The sequence below is a fragment of the Varanus komodoensis genome, unplaced genomic scaffold (assembly GCF_004798865.1).
Source record: "Varanus komodoensis strain SLA01 unplaced genomic scaffold, ASM479886v1 scaffold2, whole genome shotgun sequence".
Taxonomy (NCBI): domain Eukaryota; kingdom Metazoa; phylum Chordata; class Lepidosauria; order Squamata; family Varanidae; genus Varanus; species Varanus komodoensis.
The window spans coordinates 56292835-56318264 of record NW_025335568.1 but is presented as its reverse complement, the minus strand read 5'-3'; the positions used below and the strand labels follow the sequence as shown (position 1 = coordinate 56318264).

The window sequence follows — 25430 nt, the reverse complement described above, 5'->3', positions numbered from 1 at the left end:
TCCGGGTACTCACCCTCCTAATCTCATTCACGGAGGGTTCCCGGAGAAGGGCATCTGTTGCCCATCCCAAGGGGCTGGAGGGCATATATGGACACAAGCGTTCCTTTAGATAACCAGGTCCCAAGTCGTTGAGGGCTTTATAGGTCATAAGCAACACCCTGAATTGGGTCCGGAGTTCAATCGGGAGCCAGGGAAGCTGATGGAGAACTGGGGTTATATGAGAACAAGCAAGACCAGCTCTGCCTTTAGCTAAGTGGCTCCATTGTCCAAGTGTTCTTCCCTTCGAGAAGTGTCTCCTAATGTTCAACCAAAATCTACCCTTCTTTGCCTTCAGTCCGTGAGATCTAGCCCAGTCCCCAGGGGCAGGAGAGAACAACTCGTTGCCTTCTTCTGAGTGAGCGATTACCAAGCATGGTGACAACGAAGGATGCATAATGGGTGCAATTAAAATCCTGACGTGTGCTTCCCTCCAGGATTACCTGCAGCACTTGCCATGATTTGACATCGCTTTTCAGAAAGGAAAATAGGCCAAGCCGCAGGATGGATTGAACCACCGCTAACGAAATGCATGTCAGCGTTTTGTCGGCATTTGATTGGCATTTCTCCTGGGAGGACAAACTCACTTGCGGTTCTTGATCTGCAGATTTCAAAGGTCACATTATTCTTACCTGTGTAAATCCTTTGGGGTGATGTGTTGACCCTGGCAGCACACGTTGTTGGAAAAGAGACTGCAAGATCATGCCACATCCTGCTCTTTCCCTCCTCTCCACTCGAAGAGATTAATTGTCACCACTCACTGTATTTTGCCTGCCAGTTTTGATCAAGCGAATCTAAAGAAGGATGCATAGCTAAACTACCACAGCATGAGTAATTTGAATCAAATACAGGTTCGGGTTAAAGCTCCAGTATATTATTTGTTGCTGAACTTATTCTAAATCCTCAGGGCTTGTCATTAGGTAGTGGGATGCCATTTCCTGGACAGAATGATGATTGAATCTGAAAGCAATTCATCCTTTATATACTAATACTCCTTTCACTCTCCTGTGGGTTGTTTTTGCAAGCAAAAGATCTTACCAGGCATTCAAGGCTTAGAGGAAAAAACCCAGTAGACTGTCACCTGAACCAGTTACACAAAATTAGAGGATGGCTGCAATTTGATTCATTTCTCCTCCCTGTACTGCTGTTGGTGCAGGAAAAAAATATCCTGGTTAAGTCGTAGTTTCTGTCTCCATTCTTACGTGATGTGGGTGTTATTGACCACCTGATCCTGTTGACCAACCTGTTGGAGTTCATGGGAGATGCCGAACCCGAACACCTGCTGGGCGCCAAGTTGGGGGGATCTGCCCTGCCCTCATCTGCCATTGCTGCTGCTCCTCACCACCAGCAGAACCAAGCCTTTCTGCACCCGGAGCAAGGATAGCTGTGAAAGGCCTCTCCTAGATGGAGCATGTTGCGTCCCTGAGCCACACTGAGTATTCTTTTGAGGGGAATGGTATGCCAAGAGATTAATCAATAAATGCAAGGACAGTCTGGATCATGGGCTGGAGAAGGACGGTCTGGATCATGGGCTGGAGAAGGATGGTCTGGATCATGGGCTGCTGGAGAAGGACGGTCTGGATCATGGGCTGGAGAAGGACGGTCTGGATCATGGGCTGGAGAAGGACGGTCTGGGTCATGGCCTGGAGAAGGATAGGATAGTATGGATCTCCTAAGAACACTTAGGAGAGCATTTAAGCCATGGCACCATTTCAGGCACAGACAAGAAGTGGACGTGACTCTTTGAGGGGTGGACGGCAAATGCAGGCAGCGCTGCAGGACTGGGGCGTTGTGCGTGCGATGAGGAAGGGGGTGGTTCAGAACTGCTGCTGGATCAAGTCTGATAGCTGGAGGGGGGAGGGGATAATGAGTGAGAGAGGGCAAGAGGGAGCGTGCAAAGGCGGCAGAACGCCAGGTCCCCAGCAGAGGCTGCGGGGTGGCTGTGGCGAGCATCCACGCCTTGGCATGTTGCAGCGGCACCTGTAGGCCCCACCCATCCTCGGTTTAGCAGAGTCCACGGGGAACGGCAACAGAGGAACCACCCACATGTAGCTAAGTCTGGACCCATCTGTCAATATCCAGTTCTCTGTTTCTCATTTCTCCACTCTTAAGTTCAATTTGTCCCACGTACTTTCATCAGCAGCTTTGCACCCTTTTCTCCTCATGCATGCATTTTGCTGTGCGTTTTCCCATACATTATGCATCTTAAAATGATTTTTCTTGTGTGTATGTGTGCACACGCGTGAGTGCGTGCGTGTACATGTGCATCATGAGTGCTTTTATTATTCTGCGAGGACTCCATTGCAAAACTGGGAGAAGTGCACATTTCAAAAAGAACTGAATTTCAACTTGAGACTTGAACAAATGTCTCCCCTTCTCTACCTGTATCCTAGAGATGCAACTACACAGTACAGCATGATACTAACAAGGAGACTCCTTTGTACACCTGCAGACTTGTGCTTTTATAAGGACACAATTTGAATAAAAGCTGACTTTTATGCAAGGAATTCTGGCAAGAAGTCAAAAACCCGGCCAGAATTTTTCCCCTCCTCCTGGTCAGTGATCAGCCCTAACCAGAAAGACAATATAGGAACAGCTGATCTCTGCCTTCTTTTCTATGAGCAGGCCTTTGAGTCTTAAGGGAAAGAACACGGGACATTGATTAGAAATCATTTCTTTTCCTTTTAGCGACAATTGCAATAAAAAGAAGGCTGGGGATTAAATGAAATGACCTTTTCTGTGGCGTCTGCAGCTATAGGACATGATCCAAATTCCATACAAAGTCAATGAAAGGCCTGTCATTGATTTCAGCAGGACTTAGAATGCATCCTACAAATGGAGCACAAGCTCATTAGCAATTAATAAACATCCAAACCAAGTAGATCATTTTGTTTTCACTTCTTCCCATCTGACATTGTCAAACCAGGAGTAGATTCACCTAGAGAAAATCTCTAGAGGTTCACCAGAGAAAAATGACAGCTTTGGGCTGTGGTTAAATATGCAACTTATGGGAGTAGGGACACAGCCCTGACAATGGCATCCCTAAAGATCAGAAGCCCCCAGCAGCAACTGAGCAACCAATTCAGGATGGGAGAAGCGGCAGAGGCCACCTCTGCCTTTTGTCTTTCCCACATGCACTGTTTGCTGGACAGGTCGCTTTGCCTTGTCCAGTGATGGCACTTTTGGAGCGAGAGGAGCAGAGTCCGGAAATGACTCCAAACAGGCCCCCTCTGGCCTCTCAGATTTCCTGCCCAAGAAATTTCCCTTTCCCCACTCTCAGGGGTAACCTTTTTGACCTCAGGGGCAGCCTGCATGGTTCGTTTTGCTGCAGCTGTGGAAGGGGGAGGCTAGACTGCCCCTTCTGAAGTCAGAATACTGTCCCTGGCCATGAAAGGTAGAATCCCGCATCTTCCGGGTCCCCTTGGACAAACTCAGGGGGCCAAGGACTGCTCCCTGTGATGAACTGAATTCAGCAGAAATTGCTTCTGAGAAGATCTACGTGCGGCTGCTCTGTCTAGCCATTATCTTGCCCACAGAGAAAGGCGAGGAAGGCCTAGCAAACGAGCTCGTCCATGAAGCTGCAGTGCAGAGCGCAGGTTGGGGAATCACACGACCGAATCATCTTCACAATGCACACAGTTGCTCCACACAGAGAACCTGCCATGAGTAAGGAGGTCTTCCGACCAAGCCTCCCTCCTGGCACCTAGATTTCCATATGCAGGAAATCAGGTGACCATGTGGGGAGGGGGCTTGGGGGGGTTCTTGCACATCACCAGAAAGAGGACTGAATAGGTTGAATTTTTTTTTTTTTTTAGGTTGAAATTTTTTATTTAAATAAAAACGTACTACTGAATAGGGCACAGGCTTAGATAAAAATGTCCATCTGCTAATGCAGATGTCTAGATCTAAACGTAGAAATAACTCCTGCATTTAAAAAAGAAATATAATGCAGCTCAGCATGGAAGTGGTGGTAAGATGGTGATTACACCTGCTCACATTCCTGCCCAGGTGCTAACTCCTGATGGGCAACTTCTACACCTGGGCTCTCTTTTCTAATGGCTCCTGCTTTTGAACTGGGCTGCCCTTCAAACAGAAGACACCTTTAATGGGAGAGCTGTCCTCCAACAGCCTTCCAAAGAGAAGTCTTTCCACTGTAAGGAAGGACACGCGCCCACCCTACGATGCTTCTTAGTTTGAAGAGGATATTCCTGCATTTGGAGACATCCTCTGATTAGATGTTTATCTTGTCCTCAGATGATTATGTACAGGGAAAACTGTATAAGAGCATGTTTTACATTTCAGAGTAGCCCAAAGAGGGTGATCTTGTCTTTCTTCTTTGGTGGATAATTGTTATGAAAGGGATGCACAGGATAGAAGTGGCTGGGGATGTATGAGGGGCCTGTTTTGGGGGGTGGGAATCTGTTGGATCCCCTGGGCTCAGCTCCCTGGATTTTGGTCCACTTTGTCAGGGCCCTGAGTCCAAGTGTCAGGTGAGCACTCCCAGGAGTCTGGCAGGGCTCCCTAGGAATCACCCCATGTGATTTCTGCACAAGTGGCGCCTCTTTGTGCTGCTGCATATGATGCAGGAGGATGCAAGTTTTCACCCTTTGTTCCATGGACTTCCTCTTGGCTCAGTGGCTTTCTAAGACAGGGATAAGCAGGAGACGAAGTCCATGAATGCTGGAGGAATGGATTCCATGGAACTTCATTGCAACCTAGAGGTGGCCTTAGCCAAGAGACAGGCAACTTCTTGGAAAGACGGGTATAACCATTTTTGTGGCAGGGAAACATTCAGATGTTGAACAGGGCAAATGATTAACTTCCCCCAAGGTCCAACTGACTCCACCAATTTTTTTTCAACATTCCTGCTCCTGAGAGAAATTGCTGGCAAAGTGTACTGAACACACTGTCACTGGATGCACACTGTTTGTGACTCAGTGTGTCTCCAAATCCCAAAACCAGGAGTGTTCAAATATGGATCTGTTGTGCTTTCAAGGAGCCATGCTTGACTCAGACCTCTCCCAAAACTTTCCACAGAGACCTGATTCAGTTGGTCATTCAGGATTTGGCTGAATTTAATGCATAGCCTTGTACTGATTCAGGTCAAAATCAAGTGACTCATGAGAATAGTTACAGAGGAGGGTGGGGACACATGACTGGGTTGAATGAACCCGCCCCCCCCCCCCCCCGGTTCAGCTGCCTCTCAGGCTATGCCAATTTCTATTTACAGGGAGATATGCGTGTTTTTTTTTAACAGATATTGGTGTTTTCCCTACCTCCAGCCTAAAATGGTACAGTCCATTCTGCCCCCTCGTTCCTAAATATTCACCCTGCACATGCATCATCCCATGCCTGATCAGACTTCTGCATCGCCATCATCACCACCATCATCGTTACATGGCATTTATAGTCTGCCTTTTTTTCTCTTGTGGGGAACCCAAGGTAGCTTACACAGCTCCATTTCATCCTCCCAACAGCAACCCTGTGATGTAGGCTAGGCTAAGAGCAAGTGACAGGCCCAAGGTCACCCAGTTGGCTGCATGGCCAGGTGGAAGCTGGAACCTGGATTTCTGGCGCCCCCAGTCCAACCCTCTCGCCACTGCACTGCCCTAGGTCTCCTAGTTTAGGGGGAGATCTGATAGCCCGGAAGCCCGACTACCTGGAGGCCCTGTGCATGCCCACTCTCACTCCAGTCCTGACAACTGTGTTGCTTAAAGTCCTTTGTATTATATATCCTTGCTAATCCCTTGAGTTATCAAGCCCCTACGGTGTGTGCTATTGTGTGGTCGCAGAGTTGTCAAAGAAGTTGAGCTGCGTGAATTCCATGACAAATCGATAGTTCTCAGGCTCTTGTAAGAAAAAGGAAGGAACAGCTTCTTAGGTCACCAACCAATTGTTTGTTTACTTCATTGATCTTTGCGCCTCCTTCTGGCTGAGGGTTTTGCTCAGGATCAGCAGAACGAGGTCGGTGGCCCTTTCCCTGGTATGTGCCTTTTCCCTGCATCCATTTCTGAGCAGGATTAAACATGTCATGCTTGCTGACGGTGCGCCTCGCTCCTGCTCAGAGCAGGCGGCACTTAGCTCAGCAGATGCTCTAGCACTCCGCCAAGAGGCACTGCGCTTCATCCGAGTTCTGGCTGGGAAGAGCAGCCCTTTGGTGCCAGAGACCAGGTGCTGCCCCCTCGACTAGCCACTAGCCAAAGACTCATTTTATTTTCTCAAGGAAGATTCAGTTACATTAAGTACTAATGGCGCCCTGTATACGTCCATATTGCATCTCCTGTCTGCCTTCCTGGATGGGAGGCAAACTACAAGGGATGCCTCTGGTGACAAACTTTGTACAGCTTAAATACATACAAGTGGTAGCCATTTCCTAGATAATGCAGCACCTGCATCGGAAGTCGAAACGGGAGCCTTCATCGAGGCCCCACTAAATAAAACCAAACTCACTGATGCATTCTTGTCCAGCTAGTTTCACACAACCACAGACACACCCAACAATCCACTTTAAAACTGGTCTTTGACCCAGAGGGTTTAGCAGCTTCTTTTGTTTTAGTGTTTTAAATGAAAGCCAGACTGTCAGTGTGCCGAGCTTTGCCATTGATACAAAATTTGGCAGTGTTGCTGTCCTTGTGCAGAATCTTGCAGCTCTGGCTGGCCTCTTCTATGTGTGTTGGCAAAATAATTCTCAACCTTTTTGCATCCCTTCTTCTTGCAGAATGATAGCTGTTCCCATTTTAGATCAGTGACGTGAGTTCTCAATTCAATTAACATCACCACAATTTTCTCTTGACAATTTCATGGCAAGTCTGTGGGGACCCCATTAAAATGTCATTATGCTACCGCAGTGTTGTGAGACTTCAACAGGAAAACAATTCAGGGCAAATCTTGAGAGAGCTTGTTACAAATCTGTTAGAATATGAAATGTAAATACCATCAATTATTTGTATGCAAACCAAGGGAGTCCCATTTCTGATTGTATCATGAGATGAAATTAAATTGGGAATTTATATCTCTCCTCCCATGAGGAGTGCAGTGATATCAGCAAAAAGGGAGAACTGGCATAAGATAAACAGAGTGGATTGTGTGGAATACCTACAACAACAAAATGATTTTCTCATGCTATAGACTTAGACCTTCATGAGCTTCAAACCTGGATTAATTATCACCAAAGTGTGGCTTTTACTTGCTTCCATTATCCAGCATCACAAATATCATATAAATACTGTAGTAAGGGCTAGTTTGTATGTGAAGGGGGAACTTTAAACCACTCCACATGGAGGTTGTATCTTCACTGTCGAACTGCTTGTACCACAGCAAATGTCTTGCATGAAAGCTGTTGTGTATTTATTATAGCCACGAGTCTATCCCACCATCTTCCATTCAAGGAACTCAAGGCAGCTTACATAATCTTCCTCCTTTCAATCTTATCTTCCAACAGCAGCCTTGTGAGGTGGGCTGGGCTGAGAGTCCGTGACTGGCCCAAAGTCACCCAGTGAGCTCCATGGCTGAGTAGGGACCAGAACCTTGATTTTCTGAATCCCAGCCCCTCACTACACCCCCCTGGCCCCTTGGTTGTTCTAGTTCAATTAGATGGGCACCAGAGCAATAAGGAAAAGCAATACTCCACAATGATGTCATGCAGCTCAGACATTTTTGCTCACTTGCAAGCAGCAATCAGGCACAACTCCACTTCCTGGAGTCCTCCAGCGACACAGCATGGCTCAGAAGGTCCATGAAGCAGTGCAGGACCAGCAACCATATTTGCTGTTCCCAGGCACTCCATCCTCCTCACCTGAATTTGGACCTGAAGGACCAGGGAAAAGTGTCAGTGAATGGGAGGCTGAGTTCCTGTCGGGGTGGTCCTCCACTTGAAGGCATCCTTTGCTTGAAGGGCTGTCCTGTCCAATCCCAGTCCAAAGGTGAAGAAGCATAATGAGCATTGCCCATTAGCAGTGAGCACCTGGACAGCAGGCTGAATAAGGTCATCTGAGCAGTCTCATCTTGCATTTCTGTTTAAATTAGGATCATTCTTTCTCATCTGTACATAGATATGAACAGATGCAAGCTTCAGGCAGATGCATGATCTCTTTGCCCTCTTTTTGACAATGAATTGCCTTTGTTCTGGTTTTACAACCCATCAGAGGAATTCCCATAGAATAGCAGCGAGTTCAGATGAAAAGTCTGGGTTCTGCTAACACACGCCCAGCCAACTTCAGAAGGTCTGCAAGCCATTTCTGCCGCCGAGGTCTCCCCCTGCCATGGTCTGCTGGACCTACCTTCTTGAGGCAAGGTACCCCATCAGTCAGCATCTGGATGAACTACAAAGCACTTAAAGTGTCAAAATTAACTAGAAAACAAAGAAATTTTGACCCTTTTGGTGTTCTGTAGCAGATCCATAGCAATCCAGCTGTCTAGATTTTTTAAAAATTTGTTGCAGTATTCAGCTGGGGGACAGCAGAGGTGGGGAGCAGAGGGGCTGCACACAGCCTGTACCCCACACGTTGCCCTCCCCTGCAGTAACAGTTCAGTCAGAAGGCTTGGGGGAGGTTAGTTCTCCTCTAAGGTCTCTCTGCACACTCAGGCTCTGGAAAAAATCCCAGAGCAGATTTTAGGGTAGTGCAGAACCAGGGGGAGACAGGGAGAAAATCCCATGATAATAGCAGGCTCCTTCTAACACAGCATCAGATTTAACCCCAGAATCTTTATATCTGTGGACCCTTGAACTCTCACTGCCTCCCGCCTTATTCCTCTGGGAATGGTGCAAGACCACCTGACGCTTGTTGAATGGTTTCACCCAGACTCCTGGCCACCGCCAGCAGAAGACATCTCCAGCTCAGGCAGGCAGCGGCAGCGCCACCTGCAACACCCTTGTGTGGTGCCTCCCTGAGTGACACGGGCATTGCACCCGCTCCTCAAACCCTCCAGCTGGTCTTTGCTGACCTCTCACTTATCACTAAATGGAGCAAACAACTAGGAAGACAAAAGAGGACACGGATTTTCATTTGTGGATATATACATGTAGAGGCGTATTTAGAAAATAATGACTTTGATTTATATAGAAATGCACTTCTACTCTACATTGCTTTTGTAGAAGGTGTAATTTATAGTGTTTTACTTTGTTAATATGTTTTATGCATTGTAAGCCACCTAAGAAGGCAACTATAGGCAACCTACAAATGAATGGATGATAACGAGTGTGACCAAGGGACCTGTGCCCCCTCAGTCTGCTGCCCAGGAATCACTTTGATGGACAGCTGCAAGGTCCCTGCTCTCCCTTCTTCTCATGGTCAATGTAAGAATATAAGAGTCCTGCTGGATCAAACCAAGGGTCTACTTGGGCCAGTGCTGTGTTCACACACCGGCCCATCAGGTGCCCACAGGATATCTGGAAAATCTACTAGAAGGGCATGGTTTTTTAATTTAATGTTATAATTATTTTTTAACTTATTGTTGTAAGCCGACCCGAGGCTTCGGTGAATGGGGCGGCATAAAAACGTTTTAATAAATAAATAAATAAATAAATAAATAAATAGTTCTTATCTCTCAGTTGAACTTGGACTCCACAGTCCTTCAAACAGGTGGTGTCTTCAAATATCCAAGACTAACTCAACCCAAGGCTGCCTGTATTTTCTAACTTCTAACTCAAAAGCTCTGGCATTACCCTTGCAATGTTTCAGTACTTCAAAACAGGTGAGAAGAACATGACTTGCCCGCATGCAGATTGGTTTCTAAAGTGCGTTTGAAAAATGAAATTCAAAACTTTTAAGGCTTGCAGCCACCGAAAAGCAGGAATTCCACATTGCTAGGCTGTATGCAAGGTCCTAATGTGAAAGACAGTCATTGTGATCTCCACAAGCCAAGCATGTAATGGCTTTCATGCACTCGGTGATACGCTGCAGTGTTCCGTGGGATTTCCATCGTTAGCTAGTTGCAAAACCCATCAAGCATCCGAAAAGAATGCTTGGATTCAGGTAGCCTTGATCAAATGTCTTGACAGTTTGGGTCACTGCTCTTCCTACAACATATTTCTGCCACAATCAAATGACTTCAGAATAGATCGGTTCTCCCACATGTCAGTTACTTTGCAAATACACATATTTATGATATGAATGAAGACAGCACAAATACGCGGTGGCAGACAGAGGCACTCACTAAGCAAATAAACAAGAGAAAGATGAAACAGAGTCATGGAAGAAATCCAGGATTACAGAGCAGACCAAATTCAAGGGATTAGGAGAGGACCTCTTCCAGATTAGTGGCCTTGTCCATGCCTCCTTATGCACTTTCTCAGCCTTGGCTTAATTGGAAGGCTGCCCACAAGTAGGCAGTGCTTCCAGAAATGAGTCCTCGTCATTAAAAGTAGCCACCCGTGTCGTGTCAATTGTGCACAAGGCGGGGATTTTGAACTTCTTTCAGCTCAGGGGCCAAATCCATTTCAAAGAACACCTTTGATTCATGAACCCTGCTGAAGGCCAAAGGATACCAAAAATGGCACCAGGTTCTAGTTTAAAGCGCTTGCTGCCAGTAAGGCTTAGGAGAGGCATGGCCATCCAGAAGACTGACTTTGGACTTTGCCCCCCAGTCCTGAGTTCAGCATGCCCCCAACTCAGATGAGCAAAAATGGATGGATGCTACTCTTAAAAATCACTTTGAAGGTTATTTTCAAGGTCACACATGGCAAGCAGTGGGCCCTTGGGGAAATGTTGCAACTCTGAAAGGAATGAACTGGTTTTGACATTCTATCCCTCCAAATGAAGTGAAGCTTCTGTCCTACCAAACACTCATAGCAGTGGGAGTCTACCTTTGATGGGTGGTGTACTAGATAATCAAATCGCCAGAAATTACGGCAAAAACATAGACAAGGAGTTCTGTGCTGCTTGACCCGTCCCACCCTGCTACTTCAGACCTTATGGGGAGCTCTTAGGCAACACATTCCCCAGCATTTCGTGCATGGCATGTCCAAATTCAATTTTTACTTGTGGGATGACTATAAATCAGAGACTGGACCGCATCCTTCGTAACAGGCCAGCCACAGCATCTCTCTGTATTTGCGGAGTGATCAGCATTTGCTGCAACAGGGGCCTCTTCCAGGGACTGCCCTTGCATGTAGGGTGACAAAGGGGAGCTCTCACCCCCCGAATGAGCTTTATGGCCAGCAGGAAGATGAGGTAGCGCTGCCTGGTGTGCCATGGCCTACTTTCAGAAAATGTAAGTACAAGGAAAAAATTACACTTTGGCTCGACTGCAAGCACAGCCCTGATTACGTTGAGTAACAAGAGACGGAATGGAAAATGCAGTGCAGCCACATATATCAAAGGCCCAGGGGCCCTCTCTGTCTTGCAAGGCATCCTCTGGAGGAGGAGATTTATTTCTGAAGGGATGAGGAATTTGGAAGTGTTTGGCCCTTTCCCTGGCAGTCTTTTGCTTTCTTTCCCCCGTGGCTGCAGGTTCACTTAGCAGAATTATTTCAAAGCTGATGAAGGACCGCCCATAATCCTGTGAGCCTGGAAAGGGATGGGCATCCAGCGGAGGAGACGAAGGGTGCAGAGGCTGGGGTTTCCTCTGTGCCCCCCTTGTCCCCCACTATATTCAGATGGCCAGCCACCTAAATGGAGCGGAGGCTGAGGCACCGGATGATGGGGGAGCCCCACTGCTCCCTTCCTTGCCCCCTGGAGAGCCCTGCCCTGACGGCAGTCTTCCGTCTTTGGAGCCATGGCCTGCATGGAAAGGCCACACCAGGTTCAAAGGGCTGCTGGGGTCCCCCCAGATTCAGAGCTCCACCGTAACCTTGGAGGGTCTTTCCAGAATTGCAGCAGGAACATGGCCTTGTCCTGTGGCTGGCCTGCCAGTGCGTACCGGCCACCGGCTGGTGCCATGAATGTATTTCATTCTCTCTGGATCCATGCCATGGACCCGTGACAGCATAGCCATTCCCAGCGCCAGCTCTAACAGCAGCAGCCCAAAGCTTCATGGCTGATTGAAGGGGCACACCTCACCCGAAACAGGATTAACCTCCAGAGTGCAACAGCCGGTGCTGACTTGGCTGTAAGAAATGGGCCCTCATTTAGCTGAAACTGCAATTAGACTGTTCATATCACGTTGCATCTCCTAAATCCCTTGTATTTATTTATTCATTATATTTATATCCCAGCTTTCTCCCCTTGTGGAGGTGGCTACATGCAGTTGTTGTTGTCGTTGTTATTATTATTACATTTTTATACTGCCCATAGCCAAAGCTCTCTGGGCACTTTACAGCAATAATCATAGAATCATACACTCAAGTCACCCATCCCACTTCTGGCCAGGCCTGACCTAGCTTAGCTTCCAAGATTAGTCAGGATCAAGTGGTCTCCTCTCCAAGCTCAGGTCAGCTCAGGCCTGCTTTAGCTTCAACATGGTAGATGCTTTATGTGCCTTCAGACCATATGCTTGTAAAATATAGGGAAGGGGTGGGGAAGAAAGCTATTCTGTTTCATGTGTTAGTGCAACCTTCCACAATCTCACACTTTCAAGCCGCAGTGCAAACCAAAAGTCAATTATTATTCAAAATTCACACTCTTCTGAATTTTGCAGTGGAGTGCTCCATTCATGAAGTGGATTAAAACATGTACATTAGAGCAGATACTGTTTGAAAATGCATTTTGTTAATAAAGTTGCTTGAGAAAATGTGTCTACGAGGCAAAAATGTATTAGGGAAAATGTGCACAAAATGCTTAAGAATATTTTTTAAAACAGTCTGAAAGTCTGGAAAATACAATTTCTGGCTGAAAAAAAAAAAAAAAGAGAAACTGGGAGAAATCAGAACTGGCAGACTTTTCCATCCAAATACAAAAGAATCTATGCAATTTCTACTCACCTTTCTATATGAAATATAAACACAACATCTTGCAACATCCCTGCCTAAATAAATAACTCAAATGAACAATAAATGGGAATTAAATTATAGCATCCCCGTGGTTGCTCTTGCAGCTAGGGACAGAATGATGCTCTTAGCGGGATTGCCATGTCACTCTATGTGTATGTTCAAAACAGCTGTGTTGATAGGTTATGTCTCCACGAGCAGAATATACTTGACAAGCCTAATGATTCTCTGGGAGAAGCCATTCCAGTGAAGCAGCTAGGACCTAGCTTTTCTTGCACCAGCAAGTAGAGAACTTATATGAACTTCTGTCTTATACAGAATGCTTCTATTTCCTAATATACAAGATTCAGGGTCACACAGAACATCACTGCAACAGTCTGCATGCTCTTACCCCTGCAGATATTAGCCCAATGAAAGAGATCTCATCTACATCTGTCCGTAGCTGAGAACAAAACGGCCAACATCCTAAGTATGTTGTGTGTGAGCCTTGACTTTTAAAATCCACCCCCCCCACACACACCCCAATTGCCTGCCAGAAATATTTGGTCTTTTATCTTGGCTCTCTGTCCTCTTGCTGCTACATTCCCTGACAAATGAAAGTCATCCTCAAACTATGTAGCTTTTGTAATTGTTATCTTTAATAAATGTTTTGGAAATGAGAGAGGAGTTGCTGTTTTCTCCAGAGTCCACTAGAAGTGCCTGCCAGTTGTTCAATTTAGCTGTCAACACCTCAGTTTGAGGATCTTAAGTAGGTTGGAGTCGGCTGAATTGTCACACACACATTTGCACGCTCTGATTTCCAGAGGACAGAGAGCAGCCTCCTCATAAACATCTCTAGTCTTGTTTAGTCATGTTGCCCAAGCTAAATGCTGAGGCGAAGTTAACTTCCAAGCCCCTGTGATATAATTCTTGTTGGAAAGGGCTACTAAGTTCACAGACATGAATAATTCTTACATGTCTCAGCATATCACACACACACACACACACACAGAGAGAGAGAGAGAGAGAGAGAGAGAGAGAGAGAGAGAGAGAGAGAGAGATGTTTAAATGGGACTTCATGAGTACTACCATCTTTGGAAATCTAGTTTGAGAAGGGCCTGACAATGATTCAGTAAAAGCAATGTTCCCTCAGTAGAGTCTCATCTTTAATACCCATGCACAGAAAAGATCTAACCAATCAGGGATCCCAGACATGTATGCCGCCAAATTGAAAGAGCCCACAAATCTATTTTTAAAATGTATTTCTATTATATCTCACAGTTGTTCCAAGGAGCTCAATGCAGAGGAGCTCAATGATTCTCTACTCCCTGATTGTTATATTCACAACAACTTTGTGAAGTAGGTCAGGATGAGAGGGCGTGACTGACCCAAGGCCAGCCAGTCAGGGTCATAACTGAGTGGACATTTGAATCCAGGTCTTGCCAGCTCTAGCCCAGCATTCTACCACCGCACCATACTGGGTGTCCCTCTTGTATGGGTTTGCACTGAGGAAATGCAAGTGTGCCTCTATCCTATATCCTGTAAGAGGAACAGAGCTGTCTTGCATCTAGACGTTGCAATAACTTCCCCCTGCATCATATTAATTTATTTTAGCAGGAATGAACTAGATGTCATGAAGCAGACCAGGGCCTAAGGAAAGATGCATAACTCCTTCTCCTGTTACTTGTCGTAGCAGTAATATAGTTTCAAAATAATATAATAATACACACACACGTATATCTTAACCTTCAAGAAAAGTGGACCAAATACCCATGTGTGCATGCACATGTCCATCTGAGAGTGGCATTATATGCCACCCTTTCAAGAGTTTAAAGAGTTCTGGGCTCTCAATCCATTGCATTAGAGGAGACGAGTGCAGATCCTCTCGTGTTGTAATGTTTATCTGTCAAAAAGGTGTGGAAAATCCATTTACAATGACCATGCATTAACAGGCAAGTTATCTGAATGAATCAGTACATATTAAGGAGTGTTCCCGTACAAACGTTATCTATATTATAACCTCCCAAAAAAGCTGATGGACATTGCCAAAACGTAGGATTAAATGAAGCATTTGCTGTATTACACCTCCAACAGTTAGCTAACTTAGACAAACCCTTATTAAGGAGACATTGTGGCATCCAATAAAGACAAAACAAAAGTGTTTGTTGAAGTTGTAACCCGAGAGCCAATGAAACTTTGATGCTATCAGTGCTACAGCAATGATCCATTTCTTAGCTTAATGGGATATTCCAATTCCTTATGTCACTCCTGCTTTAGATCTTTCTTCTGTAACATGGTCTGAATTAACCCCTCCCTCCACACATGCAACAGACGTAATCATTTGTCCTGTAGCAAGGCAAAAAAGGCATTTGTATTATGTACAGTCATTTCTGCATGTGGTTTTCTTTGCTCGTGGTACCTTGTGGCACTCAAAGCGCAATCGGGGATTACACTTATTCATTTGTTTGTTAAATAGTTCTGTTCGTTAATATATTTGTATCCTGCCTTTCTCATAGGGATGGGGCCATCTGTCTGATTGCTTTTATTCCCCATTTGAAATTCTTAGATCACATCCTCTTTTCCTCTTGAATATGAAGGGCTTTGTGAGTTTTGCCGAATCCTGATAAAAAGAGGAACTGAAATGAGCATTTGCACCTGACCAATTCAATCAGGACATCCCTTCTCCACATAGTCTAACTTCCTGTCATATAACTATTAAACATGAGGAGCTATCCAAAAAAGAGGTGGCAACTATAACCGGGCATTAGCATGGTTGAATCGCCAGAAATTCAACCCCAAAGTTCTCAAAGCCCCTGAGACCAATTCTCCCACCTTTGTGTTTGTTTTTGTTTCAATCTCAATTTTCTTTATCCTGAATATTTAATACTTTGTGAATATTAGTAAATTCTTGTCAAAACTGAATGAAAGCAAAATGCTCAGCAGTCCTTGCCCTTTCATCACAAAACTCAGGGCAGTGTTCTGTCCCCTGGCCTCTTATCCCAGTCCTAACCAGACCTGGTTCTGTGAGCTGGAGCAACAGTTAATGTTGCAAAGTCTGAGAGAAATAGCAGCTGCGCGAGCCCTCAGCGATAACGTCGCTATCTCCACTGTGTGTACACGCAATGCCTGCAAAAACTTTCTGCCGCAGTAATTAGTCCAAGTGTGTGAATCCAGTGCTTATTGAAACCCTGCTAATGCAATGACCTTGGTTGTATGAGAGGCAAGACACCTTTCCTCAGGTAAATCCTTGGACATAGACATCTGGATGCGTCACACTGTCCATTAGATGCATGTTTGAATTTAAGCCTTAAGTGCCCACTGGATGTTTCTTTAAATGTAAGCATTGTCATATTCACTGACACAAAATTCTAGCTTCAAGTTTCAGGGCTTAGTATTTTCCATGGCGCCTTGTGGAATTTCTCAAGTCTTCTGTTGACTGTGAAGATAAGATCATCTGGATGAATCCTCTCGCAAGTCATAGCGAACTGCTTAGTCATGCTTACCCAGCCTGCTTTGTGGAGCCCAGCCAGACCACATGTTGATGTAACTCATGCTTGAGGCAAACTGTAATGTTCTGGTCCTGCGCAGCTAAAGTAGAATCCAGTGCGCTTGAATCAGAGTGGCCTGGTTTGCATGACAGCCAGACTAAATGTGATGGACAAGCATGAGTGAAGGCTGGTATTTGACCTGTTCACAGCCCAAGTGGGATGGGTAGGGTCTACTCTAACCCACAAGAAGCATGCAAGATACCTCTTTCCCTCAAAGCAGGGACCCCAAAAATGTCCCCAAAGGAGTGAAGCGCTTGAACATTATACAGAAATGGAAAGTTGACACTTGGTCAGTGGGTTAAACAACAGTGCGATTTTTGTGAATGTGCTGAGGTTTTGGGGTTAACCCTTCACTGACCTGGATTCTTGGTTTAACCCTTCTGCTTCCCTTGCCTTTCCCATCGCAGCAGTTCTGACTGGAGGAGGAGGATGATTCTGTGGCTCCATCTTCTCTTCTCCTTTCACTGGGGATCAGCAAGTCCATGTCACAACCCATATGCAGGCCATGTGAGAACAACCAATCGGGGAAGGGATGCCCAACTGGGCAGTGCGTGATGTCCAACAGCACAGCACGGCACGCCAAACAGCAGTTCCCAAGTTGCACCTGGATATGGGGCGTGCATAAAAACTCGCAGAGAGAGAAAAAGATCTCTCCTCAAAGGAGAACAGTCATCTGAACTGATGAGAATGAATTTGCTCAGGATAAGCATAGCCATCACTAGCTGGGAGTGCAGTTGTGCCGGGGAAGCAGGTAAGTGGGAATGAGCAGGTGAGCTCGCTCCCTTTTGCCCAGCACACTTGTCCTATCAGCAGTGGCTTGGGGTAGGCAGGGAGCACGCCCAGTGGGCCGGGCGGGGAGCCTCCAAGAGCCTCATGCAGCCCATGGAATTAGATTCACCGGCATCATAAGTGTATCTACCTGCTCTTTTTGCATGAACTATCATATTATTGGACATTTTGTTAATGGACAGGGAGAAGTCAGTAGAAAAGACGCACAATGCATCTTCCAAGCTAATAGGTGCACTGAGCAAAGAGCCCCAAGCAAACCTCTTACAGAGTCCTCAAAAGAACAGCCATGCAATACTGTAATAATCCTATAAATCAGGTGGGTGTGCTTTGGAGATCCAGGGACCTGGCTCCCTGGGGCTTTCTCAGGCTTTCAAGCCATAGCCTGTGAAACTGGTCCTTCTTCATCCTGGGCCCACCTGCGCTTGAAAATTCCATAACTTAAGACACTTACAGCCCTTCACAAGCCTGGCCTGCTATCTGATCAAACTTACTGAGCAATTCGGTGAAACAGCACATTCCTATGCACACTATCTAGGCTTCTGTGCCAAAGTGCTTCTCTGTGCAGCGTTCTCACCATTAAGTTCTGCACTGATGCACCAACGGTTCAGTCCCAAGGATATGCATTTCTTTCAGAACAACCGCAAGATGGAACCAGGCTGGGACTAATTTCCATTCACTCCAAAGCAAATGCCGTGATTGAATGCATAAATGCAAAAGGATGTGGGGGGAAATGGCTTGGTTTGTTACTCCATGCCACACATTTATGGGGAGATGGGGACCTTCAGAATGAGAATAAGTTGGGAAAATGAAATTTAATACATTGCATGCCCCTACCAAAAAATGTGATGTGCACAGGAGATCCCTGATTGGGTCTCCCAATCTATTTATTCCTTTTCTCAAAGTAGCCACAAGGGGAAAGATATGATCAGAGCCATTGCATGGAGGAGGTGGTCTAAAAGCAAACCTGGGGGCCTTTCCTCACTTATGCTGCCATTTTCTGCTGAAAGAAAAGTGATTTTTGTTAGAAGAATTAAAATCCATCATGGATCTCCTGTTTAATGCCTAGTTGTGACTCTCTGTCCTTAGTAGTCCAGTGCTGTTCAGAAGTGGCAGCAGAGTCTTCCTCTTTCCTGATCCACCCCCCTTCCTTGGAGCCCATCAAGAGGAAAAGCCACTGAAAAGTAGTAAGTAGGAATGACACCACAAAGAAATATCACAAAAACCAACTGTTATAAGCTGGGGGAATATCTAGTGAAGGGAGGGGTGCATCTGCTGTCCCTGTTGGACTGAAACTTGCAAGATCTGTGTTCTTGTCCCTGCTCAGCTATGAAACTTACTGGGTGACCTTAGGCCGGTCTCAAGCTAACCTATCTCACAAGGCTGTTGTGAGGATATAACGGAGAGAACCCTGTAAGCTGCCTTGAGTACTTTGTAGGAGGAAAAAAAGGTGGCATATAATTGCACAAATAAAGCATAGCATGGCATTATACTACCTCCAGGAACAGAAGTTAAGGGCTTTCATATACATGTTGCTGGGAGATGAAGGTGGGAGGTGTAATTGCACTGATGTTCTGCTTTGGGTTCCCCCGGGCAGCCGGTTGGCCCAGCCTAAACAGAATGCTGTGTTCGGCAGGCCTTTGCAGCCACTCAGAATGGTTCTCCTTGTTTTCATTTTGGATCTCTTCTGCTTCCTTGTTTGGAGTGGGATTGGACCCTGCTGAGACAAATCCGAAATCCCAAGCTGATGTGGGCCACTTTGGAGAGTTTTGGCATTTGTCCCAAGCAAGTCAGTGTCCACCAAATCAGCCTAGATTCGGGGGGCACAGAAATGTAGATAATGTGTCTGCAGAAAATGTTGCAGAAGACTTACCCCTGGGAAACCCATATGACGCTCGATTAGGGCCAACCTAAACATTCAGAAAAAATGCCCGGCAAGCGTAGCTGTTCAATGAGGGCTGGGGGGTTCATGGTCTGTGAGCCAGTGTCTCTACTCTGAGCAGCAGTCTGAACTTTAAATGAGCTGTCCGTGGTACTAAAGCTATTTTGAGGATGGTGTTGTGCACCATAAAGTTCAGACTAAAAGCCGGAGTGGATACACTGCCACACTGACATTGCAGCCATCAGCCTCTGCTGACTAGAGGCAGGAGCAGCCCACCTCACAAGGAGATAAGAGGCAGAAGCTGGTCCATGCTGCTCAGCCTGCTGAAAGACCAAATCTCCCCCCTCTTCTCCCATTCCTTTTTCCTTGTGCATCTTGCCTTTTTAAGAGCGTCTGCCTGAAGGCAGAATCTGTCTTGCCTTGCTGATTTTGTGTAAGCTGCCCTGGGAAGCTTTTTGACTGTGGAATGGTCAAAAATGGCATGTGTAATGAATAAATAAGAAGTAAACCCAGAATAAGTGTCCTGTAGGGTCTTAGAAACCCTAAATGGGATGGTGTAACTTAGTGTCCTGCAATTGGTTGGGGTCTGGACCCGATGGCCTTCTGGCCCCTTCCAACTCTACTATTCTATGATTCTATATTGGTATGTTTTTTCATAGCTGAAAAAGAATTTCTCCATCAATTGGATACGTACATTTACCACCTTTAAACCCATCCCTGTGAGCAAATCAGGGTATGTCATAACAACATTGACAGGAGGAAGCAAAGTGGATCAAGGGTATCGAGCCACTGGAGAAAGTCCTTCCCAGAGAATCAGTCAGCAAGGTGTGTGGCTGCAGTAAGAGGGGATTAACCATGGGAACAAGGTATTTCATCAGTGCTGGCCTACTTACTGATGATGTGGGAGATAGACACCTGGATCTCAAGGTGTTTAATTTTTTTGGTTTAACCCAGCAACAGAGAGTCTCCAGATTTGGTTGGTGCAGCTGTACATTCTGTTTCTGTGTGTCCAGATTTGCAGGGGGGGGGGTCACTGCTTATTTCCTTTCCCTGCTTCATTTTCCTGGCCTAGCACCTTCCTCTGTCAAAATGCTGTGGAAAAACAAAAGCATGTACTTATGTCGCCCACTGGGCTTAATAGCAGCTGTTGGGCATGGTGGGGGGAAGATAGATCAGGGAAATGGTGCAAAGGAATGGATTAAAGTCCACCCCCCACACCCCCCCATGCAACTCCTCCAATCAAATGCAGCTGCCATAAAATGTTGGGTTATTGATTGTGGATCTCATCATGTGATGTTTGCCCATGAATGAGTCTGCTCTAGTATTTATTTATTTATTTATTAAAAACTTTTCTTTCCCATCCCCTACAAATATCTCAGGATGGCTTAGAATAAAGCCATACATCTCCACATGTTTCAGATTTAATAGACCTCTTCAACAATAGATCAGTACCTCAAAATCATAATGATTTGTGTATAGATTAAGAGAGCAGTAGGATACATGCATGACAGACCCGCAAAACTGAGAGCAGATTGCTTTGCCAAAGCTGAACAACGCTGAAGGATTTGGCCAAACAACAGGAGCATTGTGTTGCCAAAGCTGAATAAAGCTGTGCCTAGTTAAATACGCCATGCTGCCTCCAAGCTTTCCTCTCCTATAAAATTAATGGGGAAGCCTTTATGGGATAGGAGATGCACATCCACATTAGAGCACCTGAATAATACAAAGAGTGGCAGGACTGAGATGATGGATGTCAATGGGACATGGAGACGATTCATCACCAGGAACCAGCCTGAGTTTCTTGCAAGAGGGGAAAGATAGAAATGCAATGCAGTTACAGAATTAGGACTACTTTAAAAATGCATTCCAGGGTAGATGGACTGGTGGATTCTTTCATGTCAATCCTTTCAGCATCACACTTGCTTTCCCGACATGATCTAAAGGGGTCCTGTGTTGCACATAGTTCAATGAGAGTGAGAGGTGGGAATCGCTCATTTGATTAGTTCCAGTACTGATGAGATTGCTAATCTTTTGGAAAGGGGAGTCTGTCATGAGCTAGCGGTTAACCATTTTGGAAACTGTGCTCCACAATATGGTCATTTCAGAGGATTCTTCTTTAGGTATTATGAGCTTTCCAAATCCTACATAATGGTAAAAGTTGCACTGCCTACATTTTTAAAAAGGAAAAATGACATGCCTCTGCATTTTACAGCTAATTTCTGATTTCTCCTCTCACTATTCAGCATCAGCATGATATTCTTGATGCTGAAATCTGGAAGGCTCTTTTGACTTTGCTCCATTTTCTTAAAGGGAGCAGAAAATGAGAGAAGGGCAATATATTTGTGAAAGCTTCCACTCCAGGGCACTATCAACAGCTGGTCAAATGTTAAGGGCAGATTGCTTAACAGAGGATGGCTTCATGAAGCAATGACGGTTCAAAAGAGCAAACAGAGTAATGCACCAGATGCCAAGAGAACCAAAATTGTAAACATGCCCTGTTCATCTTGGATGAAACCTGTCTCACCAATAAGATGCCACACACAGTCTGGCATATCTTATTAAGTCAGATAAGATCATGGCTTCCGGTCCTATCACTTCCTGGCAAATAGATGGGGAAGAAATGGAGGCAGTGATAGATTTTATTTTCCTGGGCTCCAAGATCACCGCAGACAGGGACTGCAGCCAAGAAATTAAAAGACGCTTGCTCCTGGGAAGGAAAGCTATGGCAAATCTAGACAGCATACTAACAAGCAGAGACATCACGCTGCCAACAAAAGTGCGTATAGTCAAGGCTATGGTTTTCCCAGTTGCTATGTATGGATGTGAAAGCTGGATCATAAGGAAGGCTGAGCGCCAAAGGATTGAGGCCTTTGAATTGTGGTGCTGGAGGAGACTCCTGCGAGTCCCTTGAACCACAAGGCGATCAAACCAGTCAGTCCTAGAGGAGATCAACCCTGACTGCTCTTTAGAAGGCCAGATATTGAAGATGAAACTCAAATACTTTGGCCACCTAATGAGAAGGAAGGACTCTCTGGAGAAGAGCCTAATGTTGGGAAAAATCGATGGCAAAAGAAGAAGGGGACGGCAGAGGATGAGGTGGCTAGATGGAGTCACTGAGGCAGTCGGCGTGAGCAGTCGGTGGACTCCTGGGGCTGGTGGAGGACAGGAAGGCCTGGAGGAATGTTGTCCATGGGGTCGCGATGGGTCGGACATGACTTCACGACTCACAACAACAACAACAACAACAACAACATAGCTATGTACTAATAAGTAACACTGATAAAATAATATAATTAAAATATCATGATAACTAAACAGGATAAAATCACTATAAATCTAATTAAATAACAATATGACATACATTAATGTAATTAAAACCAGTGCCATTGATATAAATAGTCAAAAAGGTACCATGGGTGTGCTGAAAAAGAAAGGTTTTGCTGGGCACTTGAAACTCAACAAGGTCGGTGCCTGGCAAGTCTCCAGTGGTAGAGCATTCCATAATTGAGGTCCTCCTCCTTACATCATAGGAGATTCCTTGGACGTTGGTTGAAATACCAAGTTAATCAACAAATAGGGTGTGAAACACAGCCCCCCCTAGATGTTGTTAAACTCAAGCTGCTCCAGTTTGTAGGGCCTGTTGTCAGGAATGGTGAAAATGGTGACGCAACAACATCTGAAAGGGCATGACTTAAAACATTGGTGGAGAACATCTTTTACCCCAAAGGCTCAATTTTATTCTGGAGGAGCTCTTGAAGGTTGCACTCCACTGGTGGGCAGGACAGTGTAATGCAAAATTGTACTATTTCCTCTTCTACTACTAATAGTGACAATACCAGAAAACTGTAGCTCAAAGCACTTACTGCAAAGGAGGGAACTTAAGAACAGGCTTGCAATGTCAGACCCAAGGTCCAGCTAGTCCAGCGCTCTGTACACCCTGCAGCAAACCAGCTGCCCACAGGATCCCCCAAGCAGGATGGGTGCAAGACCTCCTCTTGCCCAGATCCTCAGCAGCTGGTGCAGGCAGTCATGCCACCCCTGGTAAAGGAGTAGCACGCAGTCAGCAAGGCTAGTGGCCACCGATCGCCGCCTCCTTAATGAATCTGTCCAATCCCCTTGTAAAGTCACCCATATCGGTAGCCATCACCACTTCCCATAACAGCAAATTCCATAGCTTAACTATACAGTCTATGCAGTATCTATCCTAAACCTCCCACAATCAGCTTCCTGGGATGACCCTGGGTTCAAGTGTTATGGGAAAGGGAGAAAAAGTCTCCCTCGCCACTTTCTTTGCACCATGCATTATTTTAATCACCTCTATGAGAACATAAGAAAAGCCCTAAGGTTTCAGGTTTTTGGGTAGAGAAAAAAACTGCAGTAATGCCTGGAAACTGCCACATTATCAGTGGTTAGAGAAAAGGAGGTGGGACCCGGGTGCAGAGACACCAGACTGGGACCCCGGGAGATTCCCCACCCCCATGTAAAACAGTGGTGCTTATTCCAAAAACGGGTTTGTGCTTCTTCTTACTTTTGAGGTTGGGAATGGCTTTCCCAGAATCTGTAAGCGATTTTTTAACTGCATATGCTTTGCCTCTTTTCTTGAACCAAAGTAAAGAAAGAATGAGAATCAGGGAACCATGGAAGTTTAGCAAACTTCTCTGCTGAATGAAACTGAGACTATTTTCCCAAGTTTGGCGTTTGGGTAATACCTGCAACATTTCAACACACTCATGGGCTGATTTGTTTGAAATAACTTACATCTGACTGGCAATTTTTCTGTTAAAACTGCAGGGAAGTTGAGTAGCATTGCATGTGGCTAATCTAGAGAAAATATAATAAAATATAGTAATGAGCGGACCTGCTATGGCATGAATGTGGGTGCGTATCTGGAAAATATCAAGGTTCTAGTTATTGGAATTGGAGAAATCTTAAGTGCATGGGAAAGAATGTGGAAGGGGTAAAATGCTTTTGACGTTAGGAAAACCAATTTTATTAAATATGGCACAGAATGTTGATGGGGATTCAATAATGGCCGTGAAATGCATACTAGTCAAGAGTGTTTAAGAAAAAGCTGGGGAAACGGCACATGACAATCATCTGGAATGCGTCTGTGTGAGACCCTCTGTTGGCTCTATGAGGCCAATGAAAAGGCGCCCCCTGTCTCTGCTTCTCCAGTCAGGCCACACCAACATAGATGAGGCTGACGAAGGAAGGACTGGGCGTTCTGCTTGGCTAGTCTCACTTACATGTGTGTGCCCAGAGTGAATATGTATGAAGAGGAGGATGGCTGGATCCTTCTTATGTGTCATCAAGTCATCTCCGACTTATGGAAGCCATGTGAGTGAAAGCCATCCAAATGTCCCATCTATGGCATCCCTGCTTAGCCGTTCTAGATTCAGGTCCTTGATGGAGTCAATCCATCTCTTCTTTGGTCTTCCTTTTCTTCTTCTGCCTTCAACACTCCCCAAAAAGAGGATCTTCTGTAAGAAGTGGAGACATGCTTGTGAACAAATGGCTGTGCAGATGTGTGCGTGAATGAGAGATGCTGTGGTGGAGCCACTGCTCCTCATGAAGAAGTCCCAGCTCGAATTCATAGCCTCTCCAAGTAGGACTATGAAGGACCTTTGTTTATGCCTCGTCTCCTGAGACCTTCCTTTCCCTTGCCCATGAGTGCAAATTAGCAGTATAAGGCTCCTGTTCCAGGGTGACATGCAGATGGACTAACAGTGGAGAACAGAATGGCCCCAAGTCATGCATTGAACTGCATAACCAATTATTTATTCTTATTTATTTATTTAGAATTTTTGTATGCCGTCCCATTGCTTATAGCCTCAGGACGGCTCACATAAATAAATAAACATAATGCAAATACAATTAAAACCCAGAAACACCCTGGCTGCACAATTAAAACCTATACATATTATCTAGTATTATTAAAATATTTTTTAAATGAAAGGTCTTAGCCTGGCACCGAAAAACAAATAACGACGATGCCAGGCGGACCTCTCTGGGGAGCGCATTATACAGATGGGGCGCCACCACAGAGAAAGCCCTCCTATGGGTACTTTGCCTCCTGATGTCTCTCCCGGAGGGCTCCCGGAGGAGGGCCTCTGCTGCCGATCTCAAGGGGCAGGAGGGCAAATATGGAAGCAGGTGTTCCTTTAGGTATCCAGGTCCCACACCATTAAGGGCTTTATAGGTGATTACCAATACCTTGAATTGAGCCCAGACTTCGATGGGAAGCCAGTGGAGCTGGTAGAGGACTGGGGTTATATGAGAACAACGCCCAGTCCCCGTCAGCAACCTGGCTGGTCTGTTTTGCACCATCTGAAGT

The 25430-nt window shown here is 45.6% G+C and overlaps 1 long non-coding RNA gene across 1 annotated transcript; it reads right to left on the bottom strand.

Moving 5' to 3' along the window:
* Positions 1–78: 78 nt before the first annotated feature.
* On the bottom strand, positions 79–25430 carry LOC123023078. The gene is made up of 2 exons (XR_006414626.1): positions 25381–25430; positions 79–239 (listed from the first exon to the last, which is right to left on the bottom strand). It is a non-coding gene; the product is annotated as an uncharacterized LOC123023078 (long non-coding RNA).